The sequence below is a fragment of the Rhinopithecus bieti genome, unplaced genomic scaffold, assembly GCF_001698545.2.
Source record: "Rhinopithecus bieti isolate Rb0 unplaced genomic scaffold, ASM169854v2 scaffold_28580, whole genome shotgun sequence".
Classification (NCBI taxonomy): Eukaryota; Metazoa; Chordata; class Mammalia; order Primates; family Cercopithecidae; genus Rhinopithecus; species Rhinopithecus bieti.
In genome coordinates, this window is record NW_016812457.1 from 206,808 (window position 1) to 227,372 (window position 20,565).

The 20,565-nt window shown below is 42.7% G+C and overlaps 1 pseudogene; it reads left to right on the top strand.

The window, feature by feature from the left end:
- LOC108544988 (melanoma-associated antigen C3-like) overlaps nucleotides 1-20,565 on the top strand; it is a 66,964-nt pseudogene that overhangs the window by 37,532 nt on the left and 8,867 nt on the right.

Below are 20,565 nucleotides of genomic sequence, written 5' to 3' on the forward strand. Positions count from 1 at the left end.
CTACAATGTTTTTATAATTTGCTGAAACCATTCACTTTATTTTATTTAATTTTAAGACAATTTTTTTATTCTTAAGAAAAATGTATATTTTTATACCTTCTTATAATTTTTAACTAAAAACACTTTCTTGCTGTTTTTATACACCTTAAATGCAAATACATGTTTAGTAGCTTTAATTACATGTTATGATGGTAACTTTTAGCAATTTTAACTTTAATGTATAACCTGTGAAGGTTTTAAAATTGTGTGCTAGATGCAGATGAAGTTGGACTTTTTCCAGCATAGTTAGGGGCATGGTTACTTCCATACCTTTCTGGCCTTACCAATTGTGACACAGGCAAGTTGACAGTTTTTAAAGGCTAAAGAAGCAGGTTACAACCTTAAAACATTTAACAACCCTAGTAGCTGACCAACATAATGTAGACCACATTTTTACACCTTGAAGACATTAGTATTTTACCAATAATTTCTAAGACTGTTTTTATTTTTAAATATTAAAGTTAGGTGAACTGAAAGATACCACAACTTTTATTTTTGCCTTAAAGATGTTTGATTTCAGCACTTATTTTTCTTAGGCCAATTAATTAGAGCTTTTTTTAAATAGACCTTGCACACATAACACATATATAACCATACAGACAACAGAACAAGATCCAGTAGTTATAAGATTTTTTCTTTGGTAATTTCCCAATTGGATTATTGGCCTTCAGGTAAAGCCCTTTAAGAACAGGGCTAGGAATACAGTTTCCAGGGCCTAATAAACAAGCATAGATGGAAGACAAAGACAGATTTCGAGAGGTACTTATTTACATCTAATTCCAGAGATTCCATAAGGAAAACAGATTTTTTCCAAAACGAGATTTGTGGTGACTTTTCTGTTTTCTCAAGGAGTCCCAGGCCACCAGAAGTCATTTTAGGGTTTCTTATGCATGCACCAGGAATGAGGCAAGACAGAGTGGAGAAAAGTAGTTCAGATGACTGAGGGAAAACCTTTTCCAGGAAAACAAGATTTGTGAAGAGAAAAAGATAAAGGTCTTTTGAATATAATTATAGCTTGGATATCCATTTTAATTAAGCTAAGCACTCTTTTTTTTAACAGGCAGAGGTTAGAATTATATAAATATTATGCCAAGTTAAATTAAAGGATTAGGTTATGTGCAGGAATTCCCTGTGAAAAGGAGAGGGATTTTCAGAGAAAGAATCCAGATGCTGTTTGATTTGTGACAGATTAGACATGGAGAAAGGGACATGAACGTGAGCAATGCCTTTAACTCTAGCCACTCCCCAGAGAGGGAGAATGGCAGAGGTTGTTTGACTGGCGGGAGTAGTTTTTGAACGGGTAACAGGTGGAGAAGTAGGAGGGGTGAGGCTAGGGGCTAAAGTCTTGGGTATAGGATGGGCTGCTGGGGCAGAGGGTTCGCACGGGCAATGAGTGGTGCAGGGGATTGAGAATACAGAAGGAGTTCATCTGCAGGGTTGAAAGGAATTTTGGAGGAAGGGGTTTCAGAGGAAGGAGAGACCTGGGGAGGGTTTTATTAAGAAGAAGGATTTTATGAGGGGTGAAAGCTTGACATAGGGAGGGTCAGGATTTAAGGTAGAAAAATGCCTGAAAATAGACAACCTCTTGCCATTTGCCATTCCTCGTTATAAAGTTGGTAAGGTCCCTGAGAGTTTGAAAGTTAAAGGTTTCATTTTTGGGCCATCGACTGTCATTATCTAATCTGTACTGGGGCCAAGCCGTGTTACAGTAGAAAATTAAATGCTTGTGCTTTAGGGTCCCCGTAAGCCAAATTTGGTGAGGTTGCCAAGACGACAGGCCAGAGGGGAGGACATAGGAATGTGGGGTTGTTTGTGACCCACGTGGACTGGTAAGAGGAGGCCGAGGGTATCTGTTTTGTTCGAGGCATGCCCAGACAGAAGACAGAGACCCAGAATCCTCTTTCCAAAAGAGGACGGTTATTCTGAGAAGAAACTGCACATCCCCAAGATTTCCTCTAGCTTAGTCCCACTGGTCCTCTGAGGACCAGGATGGCAGGCCAGACTTTCTCTGATACCAGGAGAAAGCCACGAGAAGGCAAATTTTGTCAGCTGGCTGAATTAGTGTCCGATGTTGGATGTTCGGGTTGGAATTGGTAAAGGGCCTCCCAGACTGGAGCCACATGAGAGAGAGAGAGAAAAAGAAAGAGGGAGGAAGAAGGAAGAGGGAGCAAGGGTTAGGGAGTGAAATACCCATTGCAGGTGGTTGGTGGTGGATTCTTGAGACCTGAGGGTTTTGAGGGTCCACTGGGGAGTAGCCCCGGCCTGAGTCTCACAGTCCCCTTCAGGTTAGTTGTCCTTCTCATGCAAATCACTTGAAAAGTGAAGTGAGAGAAAAGATGGAGTGGGTGGCTAGAGACTCTCAGGATCTAGGAGTTAACTCAGGATGAGCTGCCATTGCCCACTACTTCTTGGGTTGCAAGAGAGCCTTTGCCCCCAACACCCATCCCAGGTTTTGGGACCAAATGTAAGAATTAAAGAAAAAGGAAAGAAATACAAAAGGTGGCTTGACAGTCAAGGCACGTTTGTTTTAGGGAAAACAAACCTGAGAGGAGCTTCTAGCCAAGTTAGGTGAGAGGCACTCTTTCTTACAGACTTTCTTACAGACTTCTTACAGACTAAGAATTTTTAAGGATTTAGGGCAGGAGAGTTTATCAGAGGCTTGGACTGCTTTTGTGTTGTGCTTATCTGGGAGGGACAGTTTTGTATCTGTTCCCATACCTCTTCCTGCAGCTGCAGGCATACTCCCTGAGTCTGCTTTTAGCTTCCCAGTCTTAGTGCACCTGAAGGGAAAGGAATGTGCTTATTAAGGCCCACTGTTTTACTGGGGCCCATTGTATGAGGGTGAAGTTTGGCAGTTACCTAAGATACTCCTACCACCTCCACCACCACCCCAACACCCATACCCAAGCTGCTTTATCTGTGTTTTACTGTCTGCTCTTTCTGGCTGCTTGTTGTTAAAAGAGAAGTGATTTCCTTGAAATGCATGAGGCTAGAAAGGGAGCTGGAACTTAAAGGGGCGGTGTTTGTCCCAGATGACAGTGCTCCTGCTCTGTCAATAGTATATAACATAATTGAGTTGTGTGATTCCTCCAACTTCATTATCTTTTAAAAATTGTTTTACAAACCTAACACAGTAGGCACAAGGTCTGTATAAAGAAAACTATAAGACTCTGATGAATGTAATGAAGGGATATTCAATTTTCAAGGATAGAAAAGCTCATTATTGTCAAGATGTCAATTCTAACTTGATCTATTGCCTACAATCCCAATCAAAATCCTAGCAAGTTATTTTGTGGATATCACCAAACTTATTTTAAGGACTAAAATATGTTTTATGTGGAAATGTAGAAGACTAAGATTAGCCAACACAATATTAAAGAAGAAGAAAGTTGGAAGACTAACACTTCCCAACTTCAGGTCTTACTATAAAGTTACAGTAATTGAGACAGTGTGATATTAAAGAAATAATAGACAAAAAGGTCAAGGAAATGCAATATATAGCCCAGAAATAGACCTACAGAAATATAGTCAATCAACTTTTGACAAGGAATCAGAGGCATTTCAATTAAGAATAATCTTTTCAGTCAATTATACCAGAACAAATGGACATCCACATGGAGAAAATGAAGCTAGGCACAGACCTTAAACTCTTCACAAAAGCTAACATAAATTCAATCACAGACCTAAATATGAAAATAAAATTTTAAAAACCTATGAAACACATAGAAGATACCATAGGAGAAAACCCAAGTGACTATGGTTTGAGAAAACTTTAGATACAACCCAAAAGGAGCATCTATGAAAGAAAAAATTGATAAGTTTGGCTTCATAAAAATGAAAAAAATTCTGTTAAGAGAATGAAAGGAAAAATGAGAAACAAGGATAAAAGTTTTGCAAAAAAATCTGACTAAAGATGTGTATCAAAATATATTCAGAACCCTCAACTCAATAATAAGAAAGCAATCCAATAAAAATGGACAAAAGATCTGAATAGATATACACTACACCAAAGAATATATACACATTGCAAATAATAATGTAAAAAGATGATTAGCATCATATGTCACTAGGGAATTACAAAGTAAAACAAGATACCACTACACACCTTTTAGAGTGGCTAAAATCAAAACAACTGAAAATTTCAAACACTCAACAGGAGGCTGAAGAACAGGTACTCTTAGTCATTGCTTATTTTAATTGGAAAAAAAATATAGTCACTATAGAAACAGGATTGTATGATTCTATGCATTTTAAATCTGGAAATGATAAAGTAGATAAAGAAAATGCGCTAAACACACTATTGTTGCTGGGATTTGGGTAGAGGATGGTGGTTGACTATCGAGGTGAAGCAAGAGAAATTTTTGGCTAAAAGAAGGGATCTCTATGACATTTTAGTGGTAGATGTAAGACTCTGTATTTGCTACGATAAATAAAAATGTTCATTATAGTGAACGCTGATGTATACAAAGTTTTAAAAATCAGCCATGCACTGGGTTTTCAAAAGGATGCCAAGAAAAGAATGGATTTTACAGGATTAAATGTAAAAGGAGAGGCACCAGCAAAAAAGGGTTTGTCTTAGTCTAGGTGAGAGATGAGCCACAGAGTTAGTAATGGAGATCAATTGAAGTGGAGGGACTTCACATGGGTTTTAGAGGTTGGGGTAACAGATGCTGCTCTTGGATGTGATAAAAATTGAGAGAAAGGGAGGCATCAAGTATATCAAAAAATGTGCCACCTATAGCAAAAAAGTCACATTGAGCTATTATTTTTTAATAAGTTGTCAGCCCTCATGTGTATTTTATAACCTCTCTGAACCACACACAAATGCTCCTTCTTCCTTGAAATCAGGGAATGCCCTCCCCTCCCCCAAACCTGTGTGCAAAAAAATCTACATTCATGGCAACTATGGTAAATCTTTAGTGACAGAGGCGGCATGTTCTTTGAAGGCTGAATCTAAGTGAGAATAAGGAACTGAAGGTGAGTCATTTGGGGCATGTTAGGAAAATGGTTATGTTCACTCCTTTAAAAGGTCCCTGACACTCCCCATTGATTCAATCCCAAGAACGTTAGTCCCTCTCTCTTCTGGACAGGAGATTTATTTCCAATGCCAGGAGGTAAAAGGATAGGCTGCCATTTTCTTTTTACTATCCATAACTAATGCTCCCTTCTTGGGACCTCAGAAGAAAAGCTCCATGAGGATAATTCCCAAGGACATGGAGCCAGAGCTGGAATTTACACACCAGCTGCCTCCCAGTCTGGGAGAAGAGCTTCCTTGTCTGTGGGTTTCCACCTTGAGCGCTGAGGTTTGATCCACCAATCCTGGCTATGAGCAGAGGCCCACTACCCCTGGGACCCTGAGCCAAAGCTGAAGAAGGAAGTTAGCTCATAAACGACTGAGCTGATCCTGACCATAGTCAATAAAATGGGCCCCAACCCTCAGGGAAGTCTCTGGCAAAGCCACAAGTCAACGTTTTTTGGAATCTCAGGGTTCCTGAATCCTGCTGAGGGTCTTGTCAGGAGTAAGAACAGCTGAAAGGAAGTATGTGAGTCTCCTATCTATATGGAGAGGAAAATAAACCTCTATTCCCATCACATTTGGGCAAACTAGTACTGCCTCTAAGTCAGTAAACTGTTTTTGGATGTGGTCAGGTTTCTGTCATCAACACAACATCCCCTGTTCATGACTTTCTGGAGTAGAACTGTTCACGTTATATTTCTTGGATCCACAGAGTTCCAGAGGTAAGCAGAAGCACTGGCCAAGTAGGAGAGGGAATTAATACAGCATTGTCCCAAGTGGCCTTCCCCCAGCCACTATTGAGATTTCAAGTCTTGCTCTCAGGAAGCAAAGGTTCATGAAAGCAGTCAGGCCTTTTATGGCTGAAACAAGGGGGCAGACGTAGATGCTATTTCCTGTGCTCCTCTTTGACTCTTATCATCTTACTTCCCCCTGGTACTGAAGTGACCAAAGACCCCAGCCTCTTTCAGTGCTTTCAAATCCAGGCTTACTGATGCTCTAATTTACTTATACTGCGAACTTGCGTAAAGATAATTTATACAAAGACTTCTTATTCTGAGTATGTCTGTGTATTTTTGCAGTTTTTTTATAATAAACATTTTAAGGTAGGTTTTGAATTTCCCTGTAATTGTTTTCTCTGTTTAATATGAAAAGAGTTCCACTTAAGTTAGGTTTTTTGTATGGATATTCTGTTGTTCCACTGACACTTATTTCAAGAAGACTCTCTCCTGCTCTAAAGCTGCAAGTTTTAGCACATGTTTATACATGTTTTGTTGGTTTTGTTTTTCAGAACTCTCCATTCAGTTCCTTTGGTCTATCTCTGCACCCAAATCTCAAACTCTTCACTATAGTAGCTTTGTAATTCTTACTATCTGGTAGACAAATGACTCTTTTTCAAGTGTATATTGACTATGCTTGTCCATTTGCATGTCTTTATATTTTAGAATCAGGTGATTCTCACATGCCTTCAGGTCCAAAGTCCTTTGGCAGTTTTGATTTAGGATTGCAATCAATCTGTAGATTCCTTTTTGGGAAGAATCAACATATTTAAAATATTGAATATTCATGCCCATGAATTTATTTTATTTTATGTTCAGGTAGGACTTTGTTAATATGCCTCAACAGCATTTTAATATTTTGTCTGTAAAATTTTTTGGTTAAGCTTTTTTAACCAAAAAATATTTTAACCAGCCATCAGCTGCCTCCCAGTCTTATTTGGTTAAAATGTTTTTGGTGAAATTATTTTCCTAAGATAATTGATATTTTGGTACTATAGGTTAAAATTATATATTCTTTACTTTCATTTTCATACTCTTTCCCTGACAAAAAATGAAGTTGATATTCTTTCGAATATTGACCTTATACTAGCAAACTGATATACTATTATATATTGAATAAATTATCTTTAGTTGTTTTGGATTCTTTTCATGCACAGTCTAATCATCCATTAATCACAAAAGCTTTGTTTCCAACTGGCCAATCCTCATTCCTTCATTTATTCCTCTTTGGATTACTGTACTTGCTACTACCTCTAGTATAAGAAGTAATAGAAATACTTGTAGCAGAAACTCTAGGTTAGGTCTCAAGTTCAAACTAGAGGCTTTCAACATTTCCTTAAAAGATATATCTGTTATAGGTGTCTCATGCATATCCTTTTATCTAGTTTGGTAACATTTTTCATATTTGATAAACTTTGTGTTTAAATAATTTTAGATTTACAAGAAAATTACAACAATAATAAGAAAGTTATCATATGTTCCGCACTCAATTCCTCCTGTTAGTAACATCTTACCTTGGTAAGGTTTCCTAAAACTAATGAACCAGTATTTATACATTGTTTTTAACAAATATTATTTATTTATTATTGAACATACTTCAGTCACATTTTCTTACTTTTCACGAAATTCTGTTTTCTATCCCAGGATCCCCTGAAGATACTCCATTGCTATTAGTTATCATGTTCCTTAGATGCCCTTTGGCTGTACCGGTTGATTGAGACATTTTTCGACTTTGAAAACATTGACACTTTTGACAGTTTCGTGTGGTTAGGCATTTTGTAAGATTGACTTTGATTGGGATTTATGTGATTTTTTTTGTCATTATTTGATGTAGGTTATGTTTCCTGGAAGGATGAACAGACAGGTGAAGTGCTATTCTTATCATATCATACTGATAGCACATAGTACCAACATAATTTGTCACTGATGATATTAACTTGATTACCGTGGCATCGTGGTGCTTTTTAGCTTTATTCAGGGTAAAGTTACATTATTTTTTGCCGTATGTTATACTGTCATCATGAGAAGCACAGGGAGACCCAGGACCAGCCAGTATTCACATGAGGCCTGTGAGAGAACTGCAGAGACTCCCTGCCCACAAAGAGGAGGATCCACAGAATCCAGCTCCACTACTACTGCCAGTCCTGGGAGGCCCTGGGGCATGGTGGCCCACTGTGACGTCCCCCTGACATCTCAGAGGACAGAAAGAGGAGAAGGCTGTGCTCAGGTGAGTCTCACTTCAGATCATGAGAGGGGAAGGGACTCAGGCCCTTCTAGGCATCCCTACGATGACACAGAGGAAGGACTGATGAGGCATCCCTCCCAAGAAACAGAAGGACACACAAATCCAGTCCCTGTTTTCACCCTGGGAGGCCTTGGGCAGGGCCCTCAGTCAGGGATGCTGGCGCTTTTCACTTCGTCTTGGGGGGCGTCTCATGGAAATGGGAACCTTGATCTGAAGAACAAAGTGTCTGGAGAGCAAGGGAAGGGCTCCCAGGCCATGTCAGGAATAACTGCAGGAAAACAGAGTCCTGCCCTCACCATTTCAGAAAAAGGACACCAGAGTCCTGCCTGGGGCCTAGGAGGTCCCACTGTGGGTGGATGGGATTCTCCCTCTCTTCTACCTTGCAGGTCTCAGGGATGGGAGGGGCTTATTCGGAGGTGAAAGACTCAGATGCACAGAGACAGGCAGCCCAGGCCGTTTCAGGAGTCCAGGCACAGCCTCTCAGGAAGGCAGGAAGGGAACACCCACGACTAGTAGTGCCCCCTGTCCTGTCCCTGTGCCTGCTGCCAGCTCTGGAGGAGCCCATCAGGGTCCCCAGATGACAACTTTCTGACTTCCATTTTGGGAGTCTGCTGGAGGGGAGGTTTTCTCTGAGGAGGGCAGTTTCAGTTAAGCAGAGGGAGGAACCCCAGGACTGGCCACTCAATGAGAAGAGAACTCTGTGGAAGGACAGTGACCTTCCAACATGGAGGGGAGGCACAGGCTGCACCCTGCCACTCCCTGCTGTCAGCCCTGAAAAAGGATGTGGGGAGGTGGGCAGGGAAATATGGATGAGGGGCTTGAAGTGAGCAGGAAAAGATGGAGGGGTACTGAGAGGTGGGCAGGAAGGGGTGGAAAGGGTCAGGGAGGTAGGCAGGAAGGGGTGGAGGGGGCCCAGGTGATGGGTAGGAAGGGGTGGAGAAGGGCCGGTAGGTGGTCAGGAAAGTGTGGGAAGGAGGTAGAGAGGTGAGGGGTGGTTCCTCCATAGAGAGGAGACCTAGCCCCACGCTGCCCCTGCTGTCATCCCTGGTCAGTTCTGGCAGGGTTGCAGGATGTGCTTTCCCAACTTGCATCCTGGGAGTCTGAAGTATTTGAGGCATTTTGTGAGAAGGCTCAATTGAGATCAGCAGACAGAAGACTCTTGGAACCAGCCAATCCTCAAGGTAAGGGCCCTAAGGGAGAACTGAGGGACCTCGCACCACAGAAAGAGGCAGCTCTTGCCTGCCCTGTACCTGCTGTGAGAGTGTAGGTCATAGACAGAAAGAGGGCAACCAAGGGCTGAGGGACACGTCCTCATGACAGAAGAAGGGGGGAGGTGCTGGCCCTCTAGGGAATAAATAGGAAGACTTTGAGGAAGACAAAGGGAACTGCCACCTCAGAGGACAGATCCAGAGATTCCCACCCTGCTCCTCCATATCAGCCCTCGTAAAGTTCCCCAGTCAGCTCAGGCTGAGCGACAGCCCTCTCATTGGTGGGTGAGGGGTGTAGGGAAAGGGAAGGCCTTGGTCTGAGGGTCCCATGGCAAGTCAGCACAGGGACCAACTTCCGGCTGGCAGAGGGAAGATTCCCAGGGCCTGCTGGGGATAAGAGTGAGGACTGAGGAGTCACATGTGCATCAGAACAGACATGAGGCCACCCCGATTGCCTCCGTGGTAGAGTGCTGGGAGGCGGCTGCCACCTCACCACCTCCCACTGCTCTCAGGGATGTGGAGTTTGCCCTGAGATTTTGGCTGAGGCCAGAAGAGTGGTAGGGACATGACCCTGTCTAAGAAAAGGTGAGGATGCTAATTAAATTCTGATGGTACCATGCAGTCCAGAACTGTGGGGTTCTGGGTGTCTGGCCAGCCCCAGCTGTCAGCCCTGGGAGGCCCAAGGCTCTGCTTGCACTCTTTAGCCTGAGGGGCTCCCTCACTTCGTCTTGCAGGTGCTCCAGGAACCAGCAGTTGAAGATCTGGGTCTGAGGCACACTTCCTAAAACCAGCACCGCAGAGGAGGCCCAGGCAAAATCAGGAGTCAAAGTGAGTGCACACCCTGACTGTGTACCAAGGGCCCTACCCCCACAAACAGAGCAGACCTGGCAGCACCTGGCCATTGCCAACTCCTGCCATTCCTGGTGCCTCAGGCTCTGCCTGCCAGCTGTGCCCTGAGGTGCTTTCTCACGTCCTCCTACAGGTTCCCAGGAGGCAAAGCCCCTAGGAAGACAGGCGACCTGTGAGGCCCTAGAGCACCACCGTAAGAGAAGAAGAGCTGTAAGCCGGCCTTTATCAGAGCCATCATGGGTGAGTTTCACACTTGAGGCCAATTGCAGTGTTCCTCTCTCCTCAGGCCTGTTGGATCCCATCATCCACATCCCTGCCCACACATTTACCTTCTGCTCCTGAGGAAGACGTTTTACCTTTGTTTTGAAATGTTCCTAGCCGCAACTTTGAGGAAGACTTCCAGAACCGAATTGTGATAGAGAACTTGGTAGATGCACAGGATTCTACAGATGAGGAAGAGGAGAAAGCCTACTCCATTTCCTCTTCCTCTTTCTACTTATTATTCCCCACTTCTTCCTTCTCTTCTTCTTCCTCCTTCTCCTACTGTTTCTTCTCTTCCTCCTCCTCCTCCTCATCCTCTACTCTGATTCTTGGTGCTCATGAGGAGAAGGAGAAGCTGTCTGCTGGGATGCTGCCTGTTCCCCAGAATCCTCCTGAGAGTCCTCCCCAGGGTCCTCTCCAGTGTTCCCTGTCCTTCTGCTCCTCCTCCACTTTATGGAGCCCATTCAATGAAGAGCCCAGCAGCCAAGAAGATGAAGATACAAGTACCCGGCACAGCCTGACAGATGGTGAGTCCTTGTTCATTTATACACTGGATGAAAAGGTGGACGAGGTGGTACAGTTTCTTCTCCTCAGATATCAAACCAACAGCCGGTCACAAAAGCAGAGATGGTGACGAATGTCATCAACAGGTACATGGGCTACTTTCCTATGATCTTCAGGAAAGCCCGTGAGTTCATAGAGATTCTTTTTGGCATTTCCCTGAGAGAAGTGGACCCCGATGACTCCTATGTCTTTGTAAACACATTAGAGCTCAGCTGTGAGGGGAGTCTGAGTGATGAGCAGGGCATGCCCCGAACCACCTCCTGATTCTTATTCTGAGTTTGATCTTCATTAAGGGCAACTGTGCGTCTGAGGAGGTCATCTGGGAAGTGCTGAATGCAATAGGGGTGTATGCTCAGAGGGTGGACTTCATCTGTGGGGAGCCCAGGGAGCTCGCCACTAAAGTTTGAGTGCAGGGACATTACCTGGAGTATCGGCATGTGCCCAGTAGTGCTCTTCTACTTATGAATTCCTGTGGGGTCCTAGAGCCCATTCAGAAACTAGCAAGAAGAAAGTAATGAGATTTTGGCCATGCAAAACAATACCATCCCTAGTTCCTTTCCAACCTCCTCCAAGGATGCTTTGAAAGATGTGGAAGACAGAGCCCAGGCCATAATTGACACCAAAAATGATGCTACTGCCATGGCCAGTGCAAGGTTCCGTGGCATCTCCAAAATCTTCTCCTGTCTTGAGTGAAGTCTAGGGCAGTTTCTTACCTCTGTGTTTGAAGAGGGCAGTTGAGGTACTAGGTAGTGGAGGGCCCAGGTGGGCTTGAGGGAACAACAGTGTTCTTCGCATTTCTGTTCCCTATGGGAGAGATGGAGATTTACCTCTTTTCCTTTTGTGTACTTTTTGAATGATTTTCCTTTTAACAGTAGGTTGAATTAGCTTCAGAATATTATTTTATAAATATTAGTCACATATGTATTGCTGTTTATCTAGTTTAAGAGTAACAGTCTGATATTTTGTAAAAAAAAATTGGAAAAAGTTTGTCTCTTATGTTGTGATCTGTAACAGGATAACATGGTATTGCACTAGGAATTTTCTTGAAAATGTGTAAGAACTCAGCAGTTAAATAGTGGAACAAAATAAAGGATGGTGAATAGTTACATTTGCTTATCCTGCTTAGTCTGTTGTTATTGAAAATTAAAGAAATAGACCTGGCTTTTCTTAGCTCATTCAAGAAAGTAGCAGAAATTAAATGTTAATAAATAAAAGCATCTCTGACTGCTTTATTTGCCTAATATTCTGTGAGCATTTGCTTGCGGAGGGGACTCTTAGTAGTGGGCATACAGTGAAAAGCAAGAGTTATGCCTTACCTATAAAACAGTAGAATCTAGGAGCAGAAGCCATGTCAAGAAGGTGGTAAGATGCTCTCTACAATCATAAGTTTACAAAGAGTGGGGAGGTGAGACTCCAGATGGAGTCGTCAAGTATAAAGTCCCTGAGCTAAGGTACTTTCAGGAAACTGCAGATGCTTCTGTGGCAGCTGATTGTTATGAAGCTGGGTGATGGCAGGGGCCAGACTCTCAGAAGGTGAGAGAAAAGCCTGCAATGGAAAACTTCTCTGAGCAGTTCCTTCTGGGTGGAGGATGAGGCAGAGAGGAGTTTCCACATGGTGAATTAATGGAAGGTGTCTTGCAGCTCTCAAACTGGGGAGCTTGAACACAGTGCAAAGACTAGGTGATTGATACCCATCATTTGCAAGGGTTTCCTGAGAAATAAGGCGATAATTCCTTGAAATGCTTCCCAGAAGTTTCTAGGCTGGCATTCATTTTCCTAGCCTGGGAGAGCCAGAGCCCATTCCATTGAAAGGACATTTAATTCGGTTATTTTGAATGTAATGTGGGCAACTGTAAGCAAGGGCTAGATTTTTAGTGGAGGATAAATATAAATAGTGATTTGGATGTGTGAGCAAAGGGAAAGGTGAAAAGGAGTCAATCTTTGATTCAAATTCTAGGATCTTTGAGCTGCATTCCACCTGGGGAATTCACCCCTTACCCATGTTATATAATATATTATTTCAGAATGAAAATGTACTGAGTTGTATTTATGAAGCTGAAATTTTGGTTGAGTTGGTATTTCATGACATATTCACCTACATCTTCTCTGAGATGTTTCATATAACAAAAACAAGAGCTAAATTTTTCATAAAAGACAGTGGTAGACTTTGAAGTTTTAATTCTATTGATAACGACTGCCATTAATAAAATTCCAATACATGCCAGTCACTGTGACAGGTGTTTTATTCACATTACGTACATTCCAGAACATCTACAATAAAGGACTTATCCAACCCATTTTACCCAGATGAAGAACCTGAGTCTCATAGTGCTTAATGAATTCCTCCAAGTTCACATGGCTAGAATGTGCCAGGGCTGGAACATGAAACCTGTTGTGAATTGATCTAGGCACATACTGTCTCCACTCCTCCCAGCCTCAGGAAGGTCTTTGCCTGTTAAGCTACTTCTCTTCACAATTCTTAACATTTTTCAGGTGACATAAAGATGAACCCTGTGGCCAAGATATTCAGATAGGACTAGAGAAGTAAGGTGACAATGAGAATAAATGCAATGTGGGGATCGTTGTGGACTTTATTTACCTAAGGAACTCCTATTCTGAGCCCTAGGTTTCTAGAGAGCTGACTCTGTCCAGGTGCCAGCAGTTCTGTCCAGCCTCCGCACTTTCCTACTTTGCAGCACCCTCCTTGTCTCTCCTGTGTGCTCTCCTGAGCAACTCTGGAACCTGTCCTGCTGACCAGCTCATCCCTACAATCTCTCTGTGAAGGCTGTGCCCTGCTTCCAGTGTAACAGCCCAGAATCAGCAGTCCTTCCTCTGACATAGACGCCTCCTCATCCCCACAGAAGTTCCCTGACTGATCCATCCATATCCCCCGGCTCCTGTGCGATAACAGCACTTTGATGTAAATTTTCAGTTTGGATAGTGACAATTCCATATCTATCCTGGGCATCTTCAACACACTCTCAAAATACTCCCACATAGGGTGCTGAGTAGAATCTGATTTGCCACATAATATACTGGTTCTAAGGATGTAATCCTAGGGTAAGAAATAGAGTTTTTGAGATCATCCTAATATTTGATATTTGTATTAGGATTTTAATATATGGTATTTGTGGTAGCATTATTTGAAGCAGGCCACTGAAGAGATACACAAATGAATGAGCTACACTAGGTGGTCAAAAAGCAAAGCTTCCTTCATAAACTTGGTATATGAGATACAATTTTGGAAATCACTTTGTAAATAAATTACAAGGAGCGGAATTTCTGAAAACAGAGCAATAACAAAATCCTTAATACTGCTTAGGAGGTGACAAAGGTTCCTTGACAGACAGGCTAGCTCTGATGAGAAAAGAAAATTATGGTTAACCATCCTTCCATTGTCTCTTTTCTGTGTACCTGCCCTACAGGAAAATCTTGGTTTGCAGTGTGCCATAGGCACATGTACAGCTGTTCAGGAATGTTCAGTCATATAGAGGGTATTAGAGTCTCTCATGGTAGGATATTTACCATATACCAAAAGGAGTGACAGAATTCTCAGTCTAAAGAGATTATATTGTGTGATGGTTAATACTGAGTGTCAACTTGATTGGGTTGAAGGCTGCAAAGTATTGATCCCTTGGGTGTGTCTGTGAGGGTGTTGTAAAAGGAGATTAACATTTGAGTCAGTGGGCTGGGAAAGGCAGACCCACCTTTAATCTGTGTGGGCATAATCTAATCAAGCTGCCAGTAGGACCAGAATAAAAAGCAGGCAGAAGAATGTGAAAAGGGTAGACTGGCTTAGCCTCCCAGCCTGCATCTTTTTCCCATGCTGGGCACTTCCTGCCCTCTAACATCGGACTCCAAGTTCTTCAGCACTGGGACTTGGACTGGCTTCCTTGCTCCTCAGCTTGCAGATGGCCTATTGTGGGACCTCGCGATCATGGGAGTTAATAAACCCCATAATACACTCCCCTTTATATATATACATCTATCCTATTAGTTCTGTCCCTCTAGAGAACCCTGAGTAATACAGATTTTTGTACCAGGAGTGGTTCTAGAGAAACAGAATATTAAAGATGGAGGTCTTTCATTGGTTTTGGGGTTTCTGGAGTTGGATGCTTAACGTGATTAGACCCAAAAATGCTAAGGACTCTAATTCTAATGGTGTGGAGAACACTGATAGGCTTTGGTGTGAACTGTTTAGAGAATTATGCAAAATAAATGCATTTGACACTCCTGATCGACCGCTCATGAGAAAAAAGTTTAGTGACCCTATACTTAATATCTTTGACCATATGTGGGGAATCAAGGAACATAATGAAGTTGATTGGTCGCTCCTAAATTCACTGGACAAAGGGTTGAAAGAAAATGATGAACTTAGGGATTCCAACTTCTGGCTTCAGAAGCAGATACTGAGCCTCAAATCTGCTGAGGTTGCCCTGAGTATGAGTCTTATCTCCTGTAGAGAAAGAGCTGAAATTTCCACCTTTGTCTAAGGAGATAAACCCTGTGCTTCCTGAGGCAACAGTGATGGCCTCATCTGAGGCAGTTACCAGTCAAGATAATGTTGCTTCTCCTCAGGACCCACCCCCAACACCCCTGTTTGTTTCTAGACCTATAACTAAGCTAAAGTCCTGGCGGGCCCCTAGAAGTGAAGTTCAGAGTATGACCCACGAGGGGGTGCACTACACTCGAAAAGAACTGCTTAAGTTTTTTAATTTATATAAACAGAAATCTGGAGAACAGGCATAGGAATGGATATTAAGGGTGTGAGATAATGGTGGAAGGAACACAGAGTTTAATCAGACTGAATTTATTGATTTGGGCCTACTAAGTAGGGATTATGCATTTAACGTTGCAGCTTGGGGAGTTAAAAAAAGGTTCTAAGGCCAGGCACAGTGCCTCATGCCTGTAGTCCCAGCACTTTGGAAGACTGAGGCGGATGGATCATGAGGTCAGGAGTTCAAGACCAGCCTGGCCAAGATGGTGAAACCCCGTCTCTACTAAAATACAAAATTAGCTGGGCATGGTGGTGGGCACATGTAATCCCAGCTACTCGGGAGGCTGAGGTACAGAATTGCTTGAACCCGGGAGGCAGAGGTTGCAGTGAGCTGAGATCGCACCACTGCACTCCAGCCTGGGTGACAGAGTGAGACTCTGCCTCAGAAAAAAAAAAAAAAGTTCTCATAGTATACTTGCTTGGTTAGCTGAAACGTGGATTTAAAAGTGGCCCACTGAGTAATCTAGAAATGCCTGATTTCTTGCCTTGGTTTAGTGTAGAGGAAGGGATCCAAATGCTTAGGGAAATTGTGATGCTGGAGTGGATTAGTCATTTTAGACCTACTCATCCCGGCTGGGAGAGTCCAGAAGATATGCCCTTGACCAATGCTTTGTGAAACAGATTTGTGAGGGCAGCACTTACATCTTTGAAGAGATCTGTAGGGATTGCTCTTCTCTGTATGCCAGATCTAAGAGTGGGAATTGCAGTTACTCAACTATAAAATTTAAATACAATGGGAATAATTGGATCCTGAGGTGCGGGGGCCAAGTGGCAGCACTCGACCATCGAAGGCAAGACGGGCATAGCTACCATAATGGACAATAGAGGCAAAGCAGCAATCAGAATAGTTTGACTCCTGTAGAGCTCTGGCATTGGCTAATTAATCACAGTATTTCTAGAACTGAAATTGATAGGAAGCCTACTGCATTCCTACTTAATTTATATAAGCAGAAAGCTTCCATGTTAAGTGGACAAAAAACTAATTCAAATTATAAAAACAGAGAATAACGGCCCCTCAATTTCTAGACTTGAGCCAGTTTGCAGACCCAGAACCTCCTGAATGAAGGGGAGGCTGGGTCCCCTTGAGGAGGGACTCCACTATACTATCAACAATTTATGCTGTTAATCTTTCTCCCATCCTTCCCCAAGGACACCTCTGACCTTTTACCAGGGTAACTGTGCATTGGGAAAAGGGAAATAATTAGACATTTCGGGACTACTGACACTGGCTCTGAGCTGACATTGATTCCAGGGGACCCAAAATGACAATTTGGTCCTCCAATTAAAGTAGGGGCTTTTGGAGGCCAGATAATTAATAAAAATTTAGCTCAGGTTCGACTTACATTGGGTCCAGTGGGTCCCCGGACTCATCCTGTGGCCATTTTCCCAGGGCCAAAATGCATAATTGGCATAGACATACTTAGCAGCTGGCAGAACCCCCACATTGGCTCCCTGACTGGTAGGGTGAGGGCCATTATGAAGGGAAAGGCTATTATGAAGTGTTATTATAAAGGGAAGGGAAAGGCCAAATGGAAGCCATTACAGCTGCCTCTACCTAGAAAAATAATAAATCAAAAACAATATCGCATCCCTGGAGGGATTGTGGAGATTAGTACCACCATCGAGGAACTGAAATATGCAGGTGATTCCCACCACATCCCCGTTCAACTCTCCCATTTGACCTGTGCAGAAGACAGATGGATCTTGGAGAATGACTGGATTATTGTAAGCTTACCTAAGTGGTGATTCCAACTGCAGCTGCTGTACCAGATGAAGTTTCATTGCTTGAGCAAATTAACACGTCTTCTGATACCTGGGATGCAGCCATTGATTTGGCAAATGCCTTTTTCTCCATTCCTGTCCATAAGGCCCAACAGACGCAATTTGCCTTCAGCTGGCATGGCCAGCAATATACCTTTACTGTCCTACCGCAGGGGTACCTCCACTCTCCTGCTTTGTGTCATAATCTTATTAGGAGAGAACTTGATCAATTTTTCCTTACACAATATATCACACTGGTCGATTACATTGATGGCATTATGCTGATTGGATCCATTGAGTGAGAAGTAGCAAACACACTGGACTTATTGGTGAGACATTTGCATGCCAGAGGATGGGAAATAATCTGACTAAAATTCAGGGACCTTCTACCTCAGTCAAATTTCTAGGGGTGCAGTGGTGTGGGGGCAGTTGAGATATTCCTTACAGGGTGAAGGATAAGTTGCTGCATGAGGCCCCTCCAAGAAACAGGCACAATGCCTATTGGGGTATTGGGATTATGGAGACAACACATTCCTCATTTGGGTGTGTTACTCCGGTTCATTTACCGAGTGACCCAAAAGGCTGCCAGTTTTGAGTGAGGTTCGGAACAGGAGAAGGCTCTGCAACAGGTCCAGGCTGCTGTGCAAGCTGCTCTGTCACGGGCTGTATGACCCAGCAGATCCAATGGTGCTTGAGGTATCAGTGGCAGATAGGGATGCTGTTTGAAGCCTTTGGCAGGCCCCCATTGGTGAATCACAGCAGGGGCCTCTAGGATTTTGGAGCAAGGCCCTGTCATCTTCTGCAGATAACGACTCTCCTTTTGAGAGACAGCTCTTGGCCTGTTACTGGGTTTTGGGGGAAACTGAATATTTGACTATAGGCCATCAAATCACCATGCAACCTGAACTGCCTATCATGAACTGGGTGCTTTCTGTCCCATCTAGCCATAAAGCGGGTCATGCACAGCAGCATTCCATCATCAAATGGAAATGGTATATATGCTATTGGGCTTGAGCAGGTCCTGAAGACACAAATAAGTTACATGAGGAAGTGACACAAATGTCCATGGTCTCCACGCCTGCCACCCTGCCTTCTCTCCCCTAGCCTGCACTGATGGTCCTGTGGGGAGTTCCCTATGATCAGTTGATGGAGGAAGAGAAAACTAGAGCCTGGTTCACTGATGGTTCTGCATGATATGCAGGCACTGCCCAAAAGTGGACAGCTGCAGCACTACAGTCCCTTTCTAGGACATCCCTGAAGGACAGTGGTGAAGGGACTTCTAAGTGGGCAGAACTTCAAACAGTGCACCTGGTTTTGCACTTTGCTCTGATATACTTATGCACAGGCTGTAGCCAGTGGTTTGGCTGGGTGGTCAGGGATTTGGAAGAAGCACGATTGGAAAATTGGTGACAAAGAAATTTGATGAAGTGGTATGCAGATGTGTGATTAAACAATAGAAATGTATTTATTCACATTTCCAGAGACTAAAAAATCCAACATCAAGATGTTGGCTGGTTTGAATTCTTCTGCGGGCTCTCTTTGGCTTGCAGATCGCCACGTTCTCACTGACTTTTTACATGTTTGTCCCTTTTCTATGTGTCTGTATCCTAATCTCCTCTTCTTGTGAAGACACCAGTCATATTGAATAAGATCCTAACCATAAAATCTCATTTTCCCTTAATTACCTCTTCAAAGGCTCTATCTCTAAATGCAGTGACTTTGTATGTGTGCATTTGGAGGCAGGGGTATAATTCAGCTCGTAACACGCTGCCAACTAAAATCAGAATTTATATGCACAAAAATAAACTTGTTGTGTTAAATCATTTAAATTTCAGGAAATGTTTTCATTCCATTAGCTCACTGTTACTTTATCTGACTACCACACTGCTCCTCTTCCTTGTATTAGGCTTACTTTAATGCTTTTCTTACAAATAAATACTGCATATATTATTGTTGCAAAAAAATGATAAAAATACACAGAAATCACAATTCTTTCCTCTGCAAATTTCCTCCAAAAATCAGCCCCCTACTCAGAACTTTCCACAATGTGGTGTGTAAATTTTTAAAGCTAATTTCAAGTTTTTAAAAGATAGATGTGGTAATGTAATGTGTGTATATATATACATATATAAATATATATGCATATATATGTGTGTGTATAAATATAACAAAACATGAGTAATGATATACATATAAGTATGCCACTTGCCTTTGCCACTATGATAGTTTCAATTGCATTCCCCTAAAATTCTACCTTGAAATTAAAAATGTGACAGTATTTGGAGATAGGATTATTTCAGAGGCAATCAAGTTAAAATGAGGTTATTAATACTGGCCCTAATCAAATATGATGGGAGTCATTTTAAAAAGGGGACATTTGGACATAGAGATATGAGTAGAAGGATGATAATGTGAGCATATATGGACTGAAGACAACCATCTACAAGGCAAGGAGAGAGGCCTGGAATACAGCTTTTCATCACAGCCCTCAGAAGGAATCAACCTTGTATACACCTTGCTTTTTGACTACCAGACTCCAAAACTGTGAGACAATATATTTCTGTTGTTTATGTCATCCCGGCTGTGGTACATTGCTATGGCATCCCTAACATGTCAGTATAATCACGTATTGAAATGGATCCAAGATCTTTCCATGGCAGCACAAATGTTAATAGATCTATCTTACTTTGGGGACTACTTCCTAGAATTCTAATTTATTTCTGTGCAATAATGAATTGAACAGATCTTCTGATGAACAAATATTTGTTTATCTTTTGTGTCTATAATTCTTGTAAATACAATCAATATCTCTGAGCATAAATTCTGGGACAAGTACGTATAATTACTTATAAGGAAAGCATTTTAATGAGGAAACTGGGGGGGGCGGAGCAAGATGGCCGAATAGGAACAGCTCCAGTCTCCAACTCCCAGCGCGAGCTACACAGAAGACCGGTGATTTCTGCATTTTCAACTGAGGTACTGGGGTCATCTCACTAGGGAGTGCCGGACAATCGGTGCTGGTCAGCTGCTGCAGCCTGACCAGCGAGAGCTGAAGCAGGGCGAGGCAT